This window comes from Bombina bombina, chromosome 3, assembly GCF_027579735.1.
Source record: "Bombina bombina isolate aBomBom1 chromosome 3, aBomBom1.pri, whole genome shotgun sequence".
NCBI classification, from domain to species: domain Eukaryota; kingdom Metazoa; phylum Chordata; class Amphibia; order Anura; family Bombinatoridae; genus Bombina; species Bombina bombina.
In genome coordinates, this window is record NC_069501.1 from 464,640,326 (window position 1) to 464,649,888 (window position 9,563).

At 37.7% G+C, this 9,563-nt stretch overlaps 1 protein-coding gene across 9 annotated transcripts in view; it reads right to left on the reverse strand.

Annotated features, from left to right (window-relative positions):
• The window catches only part of ATP2B4 (ATPase plasma membrane Ca2+ transporting 4), a 279,350-nt gene extending 270,191 nt beyond the window's left edge, over window positions 1-9,159 (reverse strand). For 2 of the 9 annotated variants that reach the window (XM_053706722.1, XM_053706716.1), the window contains exon 1: window positions 8,982-9,157. The gene's annotated coding sequence lies outside the window, so the exon portion shown is untranslated. Of the gene's footprint in view, window positions 1-97; window positions 409-8,981 lie in introns of those variants that run through there. The other 7 variants (XM_053706723.1, XM_053706720.1, XM_053706717.1 and 4 more) reach the window with 4 other exon arrangements.
• Between the last annotated feature and the right edge of the window lie 404 nt (window positions 9,160-9,563).

The following is a 9,563-nucleotide window of genomic DNA, read 5'->3' on the forward strand; positions in this document are numbered from 1 at the left end:
AATGAACATTCCAATAGTGCTGAAGACAAAGCCAAAGTACTGGTGTTCTAACAATCTAAACCACACTCTCAAAAAAAAAAAAAAAAAAAAAAAATACCTCCACTGCTGAGCAAGTTCCTGCACACCCTCTTACTTCCACAGTCTCACAAAAAATGATAATGCTTGTAACTTTGGGAAAATGTAACACCATATGTCACCAATGTTCTTCCAAAGTGCCTCAAACACAAGAGTCACTGTCACTTCTGACACCCCTGTGACCGAGGATGAAGTGTCTGCACTCATGTCATTCTTATACCTAAAAAAACTGTCCAACTGACCTATTCCATCACACCACACTCCCTCCCCTTCTACCACTAAGGACTGGGAGGAGGTTGGCTCCTGCAATGTGCCTGCATTTGAAAGGAAAGTACCTTTTCCACATCAGTGCTAATATGACCTTAGAGTATGTAGGTAATCACTATGAAAAAACTGAACAGGACAACAGAGAGAATTCATAAGACTACATGATTATTATAGAACCCACGCCTCCCCTTCTTCTGTACCTAGGGTTGCTTGAGAGTCTTTATTTGAAAGAGGACAACTGGACAAGTCTCTTTTTTTTTTTTTTAAAGGGACACAACTCTAAATTGAACTTTCATGATTTAGACAGAGCATGCAATTTTAAACAACTTTCCAATTTACTTCATTAGTAAAATGTGCAGTCTATTTATATTTACACTTTGAGTCACCAGCTTCTACTGAGCATGTGCAAGAATTAACAGATATGCATTTGTGGTTGGCTGATGGTTGTCACATGGTGCAGTGGAAATAGCGCCTGCCCACGAGTGATTGGCTGTACGAGGGCAGGGGGTGGGATTGCACACGAGTGCAAAATAGCGCTCGTGTGCAATGCTGAATTCCACCAGGAGAATTGAGCCCACCAGAGGCGAGCTGTGGCGGACAAGTGCGTGTATGTGCGCCCCTGTCCCCCTCAGCATGATAAATCGACCCCTAAGTGCTATTGCATTCTTGTTATCATGCATATCTGCTGTATTTACTACTCCTTTAAATAAGGGGTCACATATGAAAGTGATCACCACTGTGATATAACCATATGGCTTCTAGAGACATGGCTGCCAATCACACACATCAGTGATTTAACCACATGGCTGCCACTCACATTTAACCCCTTGTGATCAGCAACTACAGCCTACTCTCGTCTCTTAACATTTACATACTGCTCATCGGGCACTGCAGGGTACTTTGACCATGAATAAAGTAAGGGATGATCTCAGTTGATTCACGAGTATAGATTATCAAAATACGGAAAATGTAAGTATGTATAAAGTAATATGTTGAATAATCTAAAAAAAAAAATACGAGTTGTAACACTCTGGCTCTGGGAATGGTCAAGATCAAACAGACATTAATTAAATAATAAATGCTCAAATTCATCAGTGTTTTATTACTGCGAAAAAAAAAAAAAACCTCCCTTGGTAACATTATTTAAAAAGGGACACTGAACCCAAATTCTTCTTTCACGATTCAGATAGAGCATGCAATTTTAAGCATCTTTCTAATTTACTCCTATTATCAAATTTTCTTTGTTCTCGTGGTTTCTTTATTTGAAAAAACAGACATGTTAGCATAGCAACCAGTCCATTTTTTTTTCAGCACACTGGATAGTGCTTGCTGATTGGTGGCTACATTTAGCTACCAATCAGCAAGCACAACCCAGGTGCTGAACCAAAGATGGGCCAGCTTGTAAGCTTACATTTTTACTTTTTCAAATAAAGATACCAAGAGAACACAGAACAATTAATAGGAGTAAATTAGAAAGATGATTAAAATTGCATGCTCTGTATGAATCGTGAAAAAATTTGAGTTCAGTATTCCTTTAACCTCTGTAAAAGGGGTTAATCACAGTTATGCTCATGCATCAGCTGCACTAGTGAGTTGGTCATAAGCAAAATAAAGACAGTGATTGGCCAATGTCCTTATGCCACTTCTGATTGGCTAACAGCTGTGTCCTTCTAAACAATGCAAGGTACTGCAGTTCCAAACCAAGGGCATGCATAAAATAATAAAACGCTAACGCATTAGAGTATTTCATTATTACATTAGCATGTCAATGTGCTAATATAATTAGACACATTTTGTATTTAAATACTAGTACAATGTGACTCATTCATTCAACACGCACAATGCCACACATACCTCTGGTCACTCTGTAGCAGCTGAAATTGACAGAGGGGGAATCATAGCCACCAATGGAGTATTCACAGGACAGTAATAAAATCATGAAAGTGGCGTGGCAGAGAGGAATCTTGTGAGCTTAATCAGGAGTCAGGAAAATCTTAGTGACCTGCAAGCTTTTCTGGTGAGCATACACACTGGTAATGTGAACCCCCTTCTATGAATACAAATAAGCTTTAGCACATATGCAGCCCACGTCTGGAACACACTCCCTTACAGACATATCTAGTATAAGGTTTCCAGCCTGCTAAATAGTATAACCACTCTGTGACAAATTAGTGTTTTCAGTTGGCCATTGGAAAACTTTTATCAGCCCTGTGTGTATGCATGTGTCCAGTAATACAAATAAAAAATGTCACTACCAAACCAAGGAGTTATATATCATCTAAAAATAGCACCCTTCACTTACAGTGCCCCAAAAATGTACCCCCTCCCAAAACAGAAGATTGCACATTCTCTTATCATCTTCGACTGTGCCTAAAGACCTTAAGGTGTCTACTCGCATTTCTCAAATACAGTTCCCCTAGCATGGCAACAAAACAGTGGGAACAATGATTTGCACAGAGTACAGTAGGCAGCATATACTAGAGCACATTCAGACCAAGTGAAGTGGAAAGTCTGAGTAAGTTTTCCACTGGGAACAAGGTCTTGTGACAAGGAAACCCCAAGCTTTCCAGAGACAGACAGGAGGAGGGAGAAGAGGTCACTGCTTAAACACACAAACAGCACTATTACTTGGCAGAGAAGCCGGTAGTGACCTTACGATAAGCTATGAATGCACAAATATGTACTTTACACTATGTCATAATGTAAAATGTACACTAGAAACAAATCTTGTAAGATTAAAGAAATTAGAGAACATAAAAAAGGGTCTTACATAGCAAAAACCCTCTTATCCAATGTAGACTAAACAACCCACTGATAAAACTAGTTGACACAAATGAATCAATAACGGACAAGAAAGTAAAAATGAAATGTTCATAGTTCACATACAGCATGCAAGCCTGAAGGACTTCAGTTTACTAGTATTTACATATGTAATTTGCTCTTTTGGTATCCTTTGTTTAAAAGCATACCTAGGTAGGCTTAGGAGCAGCAGTGCACTACTGGGAACTAGCTGCTGATTGTTGGCTACACACATGCCTCTTGTCATTGGTTCATCAGATTGCTCAGCTAGCTCCCAGTAGTGCATTGCCAATCTGGACTCTGAACAGAGATTATTACAGTATTGCTTGAACTTAAAGGGACAGTCTAGTCAAAACTAAACTTTTATGAATCAGATAGGGCAAGCAATTTTAAACAACTTTCCAATTTACTTTTAACTTTAAATTGTCTCTGTCGTCTTGGTATTCTTAGTTGAAAGCTAAACTGAGGTAGGCTCATATGCCAATTTCTAAGCCCTTGAAGGCCACCTTTTATCTTAGTGCATTTGGACAGTTTTTTTTACAGCTAGACAGCACATGTTCATGTGTGCCATTTAGATAACATTGTGCTCACTCCTGTAATTACCTAGGAGTCAGTACTGATTGGCTAAAATGCAAGTCTGTCAAAAGAACTGAAATAAAGGGCAGTCTGCAGAGGATTAGGTACAAGGTAATCACAGAGGTAAAAAGTGTATTATTAAAACTGTTTGTTATGCAAAACTGGAGAATGGGTAATAAAGGGATTATCTATCTTTTTAAACAATAGCAAATCTGGAGTAGACTGCCCCTTTAAAGGGACAGTCTATTTTAAAAATGTTATTGTTTAAAAAAGTTAGATAATCCTTTTTTTTTTTACCCATTTCCCAGTTCTGCATAACCAACACAGTTATATTAATATACTTTTTAAATGTAAAAAGTAGCTACCAGGCTCCTTGGTTTGCCGAGTCCTGCATTACATTAAAACTGCCAGGCACAAAATACTATTTACTACTGTTATACCCTACGCATTAAAGGAGTCCAATAAATACTAAAATAAAATTACTAAAATCATTGCTTACCCTTCATTTCAGCTATCCAACAAATCTGTTAACCAAGGATGACAAGTTTATTTCAAATTTAAAAAGACATAAAAGTAAAGTGTGGTTAAACACATGGCTAAAGTCAGCTCCAGAACACTGGAGCACTACTGGGAACTAGATGAAGACATATGGTGAGCCAATGACAAGAGGCATATGTGTGTAGTCACCCATTACCAATAGTGAATTACTGCTACTGAGCCTAACTAGTTATGATTTTCAACAAAGCATACCAAGAAAAATAAAATGTATGCTTAACTGATAAATTAATTTCCTTCTTGGCAGTCAGAGTCCCCGAGAACATTAACCTATGAGAATTACTCTACCTGGCCACCAGGAGGAGGCAAAGACACCCCAAACAAAGCTATAAATATCTCTCCCACTTCCCCTACCCTCCAGTAGTTCAGCCAAGGATAAGGAAACGTGAAGAGAGATACAAGGAGTACGGAGAAAAAAAAAAACACTGCCGCCACTACACATTTAGTATTTGGGCGGGGTCGCAAACTCTCACTGTCAAGAAGGAAATTAATTTATTAGGTAAGCATAAATTTTATTTTCCTTCTATTGGCAGTGAGAGTCCACGAAAACATTCTTAACCTATGGGAAACCAATACCCAAGCTGTGGAGTTCACAAATGTTTGGGAGGAAAAGGTAGGGAAGGCAGTCCTATTTACTAGGCAGCACCTCTTCTCCCAAAAGCTGCCCCTGCAGAAGCAAAAACATCAAATGTATAAAACTTTGTTAGAGTGTGCAACTAAGACCAGGTTGCAGCCTTACAGATTTGTTCAACTGAGGCCACATTCTTGAAGGCCCAAGTGGTTGCCACCGCACGAATAGAATGAGCAGTAGTTCTCGAATGGGGGGGGGGGTCTTGACCTGCTTCCTAATATACCATGTGTATTAGACTTCTCAACAAAAGGAATTGGTTACAGCTGAGGCCTTCTGCTCCTTGCGCTTACCAGTATACAGGAGGAATAAGGAAGAAGATTGAAGAAACTACCTAGTAGCGTGAAGGTAGAACTTCAACACTCTGACCACATACAAATTATTTAACAGTCTCTACTTGGAGGATGACGGATTAGGACAAAGCAAAAGAGCCACAATCTCCTGGTTGGTGTTACGAGAACTTACTACCTTAGGAGGAAATCCTAGTTGAGTCCTCAACACAGCCTAATACTAATGGATCTCAAGATACGGAGGATCACACATCAAAGCTGAAAGCTCTGATACTCTAGCAGAGGAAATAGCCAATTGTAAAAACACCTTCCAAGTGAGTAACATCAACAGCATGCAGAGGCTCATACCGAGTCCTCTGAAGAACCTCAAGAACTAAAGTTTAGGCTCCACAGAGGAGCAATAGGTTTGAATACAGGCTTAATTCTTCTTCTTCTTCTTCTTTACAGAGCATCTCTCTCTGCCTACCTCAGTGATAAGAGGCAAAGAACTACTGGAGGGTAGGGGAAGTAGGAGGGATGTTTATAGTCCTGCTGGGGTGTCTTTGCCTCCTCCTGGTGGCCAGGTAGAGTAATGACAATAGGTTACGAATGTTTTTGTGGATTCTCACTGCCAATAGAAGGAAACAAATCTCACTGCCAATAGAAGGAAACAAATCAAATTTGATAAATAAAGTAAAATAAAAAAAGTCTCTTTAAATTGCATACTCTGTTTGAACCATGTCATTTTTATTTTAACATTCATGTCCAATAAAAAAGGGACAGCAGTCAGCGCTCATTACTTTAAAGAAACTCAGGGGAATTTAGAAAAACAATTACAGAAAAGGGGACAAAATAAATAATAAAAGTATATTAAAGTATTTTTACCTACACAGTTTTAAAAAAAATAAAATTACAATCTCATAGTGTTTAATATCCCTTTAAATGTAAAATTTCGGTGAATTGTATTGTACTCCCTTCAACATTTTCTTGTCAAGCTCATAGATGCATGTCCCTCTCCACCAATAGAGATATGGGAATTTTCCTCATCAAGCAATGAATATAAGTGCACAACTGATAATGCTGTATTCATTTTAATATAAAATGTATTTTCTTTCACTATGTTTACATGCCCCCTTTTCATATGCATAACAGTACATTTTAGTACACTGTTCCTTTTACAGCCAGTGGTAAAATAATTCTTGAAGCTATGGCTCCATGAATTTATTAAGCCCTGCCGTCAACAAATGAATGAAAACTCTTCAGAACCTCAATCCTTGCATCAAAACTTCCCAACATGAAATGCCCTGCAGACACAGGTGATGTTAATCAGATTTGGCAGAATACATCCCGATGCATTACTTACAGATAAAAATACACCACACACACTGAACCAAAAATACAGCCAGTAGAAAATGCACACCATCAAAACATAGCTGACAAGTGTGAATGAAACCACCTCCAATGTAAATGCACCCTGTACCAAAATAAAGCCAGTACCACCCACCGTTAAATTATGATGGTTATATGTTCAAGCACAATGCCCCAGACACAACAGTCTGCAGAGAACTACATCAAGCAATACACACAAGACAAAAGGAACCAGGAACCAGCTAGTCTGTGCCAAAATGCCCCAAGCACCACTGCTTTAACACACTACATAACCATAGTAAACAATGGACAGAATTAAAAGCAATGTCCATACACTTGAAGCCAAAAAAGAAATCCTTGCACAAAAACATCAGTACATCTCTATAATCTATTTAACATAACAAGCTTTGATTTTACGCAATGCCATGAAACGCTGAGACAGAATTTACCAAGCACCATGTATCACTGCACCAAATCCACTTATTCAGTCCATATACGTTGTGTGATAAAATGAACAGCATTACATGTTGCACCAAAACTGACCGATAGCTCATCATACATAAGAAATGTCAACCACCCCAATCCCTGCACTAAAAATCACAGACACTATATCAAACACAGCAATACGAAAAATAAACACACAATAAAAACTGTTCTGCAACTAATTCACAGCTAAAACTGTCAGTCATCAAATGTACCCTCTCAGTGTCAACACAGAACATAACAGCATATGCACTCAGTATGCTCAGCACCACAAACACAACTGTGGCAAAGTAGACAGCCTGTGGTATAAATACACAAATGGTCAGCACTAACCAAAATATTTTCAAAAGTTCCAATAAACATACACACTACTAGCTTATTTCAGACCCCTGATCCTGATACAGTAATTAAACACACTTGAACAGTCATATGGATCACACAAATTATGGAAAGTTAAAAGTTGAGCTTTTGATGCCCAACACTAAGACAATGAATAATCAGCCAATGATGTGTGTACATTTCTATCGCTTATAACCATCTGTGTATAAAATAATCTATCAATATGTAGGCTTCAGCCATACCACAAACACAGAAACGAAGATAACAAGTATAACACTAATGAGAAATTATGCCATACAGCTTCATCATTTACTATGTTCTTCAAAATATTCATCAATCAAAAAGTAAAAATTTGAAGCCAAAGAGACTAGATTTCCAAGATATGTTTCTACCTGTGCACAAACACTATATATAAAAATAAAAAATATTTTACCAGGAAGGAAACATTGAGATTTCTCTCTTTTTCAAGTATGTCCTGGGATATATACACATATATTATATATATATACACACACACACAAGATTATATATATATATATATATATATATATATATATATATATATATATATACACACACATACACATTATTTATATATGTATATATATATATATATATATATATATATATATATATATATATATATATATGATACATACATATACACACACACAAGATTATATATATATATATATATATATATATATATATATATATATATATACACACACATACATACACACACATACTCGCACACAGGAATATTTATATATTTATAAGAACCATGATAGGGAGGAAAAAATAGACAGCAGTATGAACTAGATTGATGCATTAGATAAATAGATGGATATTCACACCTGTGACACATTCAGTACTGATCAGCAGAATTAATAAGCAACATTTCATGCTGTCTACATTTGTGTACTGCTGCAAATGTAGTCTCTTGCATATACTCATCTTAATTATGAAATTATAAAATGGTGTTTGTATCAACAAATAATTATGCAGAACAGCTACACATATACAGATTGTAAATAGTAACTGGAGACATTTTTCGCATACAGTCAATTACAGAATAAGTTACAAGAGTGCAACTTTAAAGCACATAAAAGCATATGAAATAATAAGATTTTGCAATAAAGGTAATAAATCATATAAAAATACACACCCACGAATTACACAGATGCCACACATAAACACCAAAACAAAACCCAGTATGTTACACCCTGCCTGCCCAAATGTTTACGCAGCATGCAATATAATGTAGAGCAGTGGTAACACACACCTACTTAGATTGCAAGCTCTTCTGACCAGCAGTAACACCACCCCTTCTAGAAATCCTCTTCTTTTTTTTGCTTAACAACTGATTTAGCAAATCTTGTGATTTTCTTTACTTATTTGATTTAAGTAATAAATCGGTGCATACAGACTGCTTAAAAAAATAGCATGTATGCAAAAGGACATACAGCCATATTCTACATGACACATGTGTGTCTAATTACACACAGTATGCAACTGCTATCATATTGCTATATAGCTACAAAAAGCCATGGACACACTTGATAGATAGAGATGAGTATTTAGCTATAAACACATACAAACACACCCTTTTTAGCACTTACCGTGATCCGCCCCGAATCAGAGTGTGCGCACCCTCACAGATAACAGTGCTGCCCGGCGGGTTCTCGCAGGGAAGAGTGCCGGCGGCTCTTTAAGGGTGTTTAGTGCTGAGAGCCGGTTCCTCACCCGCCGGGTGTCAGCAGCTATCGGGTTCTAGCTCTGACTCAGCCAGACACAGCCCAGCCCGGAGGCGGAGCGTGAAAACAGGGGGCGTGGCCGAATGTCTAAAAAAGGCGGGGCTTAATGCAGCTTTTAAGGAGTCTCTAGCAAACGAAATCCCACCCACTCTTAAGGTGGAAGTACTTAGAATGCGAATAAGCTACAGTTGTAGTATTAGCGGAGTTTAACGGGAAAAGGTAGTAAATGAGAGGAAGTGATTATCTGGATAAATAATAGCAGGGATAAAAGGTTTCATATTACAGAGGAAGTGCCATATATGAGTCTGTTACATTTGTTATGCAGCAGTATATTTCCGACGGTTACGGTTACACAATAGGCTAGTCACACAGGATGACAACTACAATAAATATCGTAAACCTGCAGACACGAAGGGAAGTTTTATGTGAGTTGTAATGATCATGAAT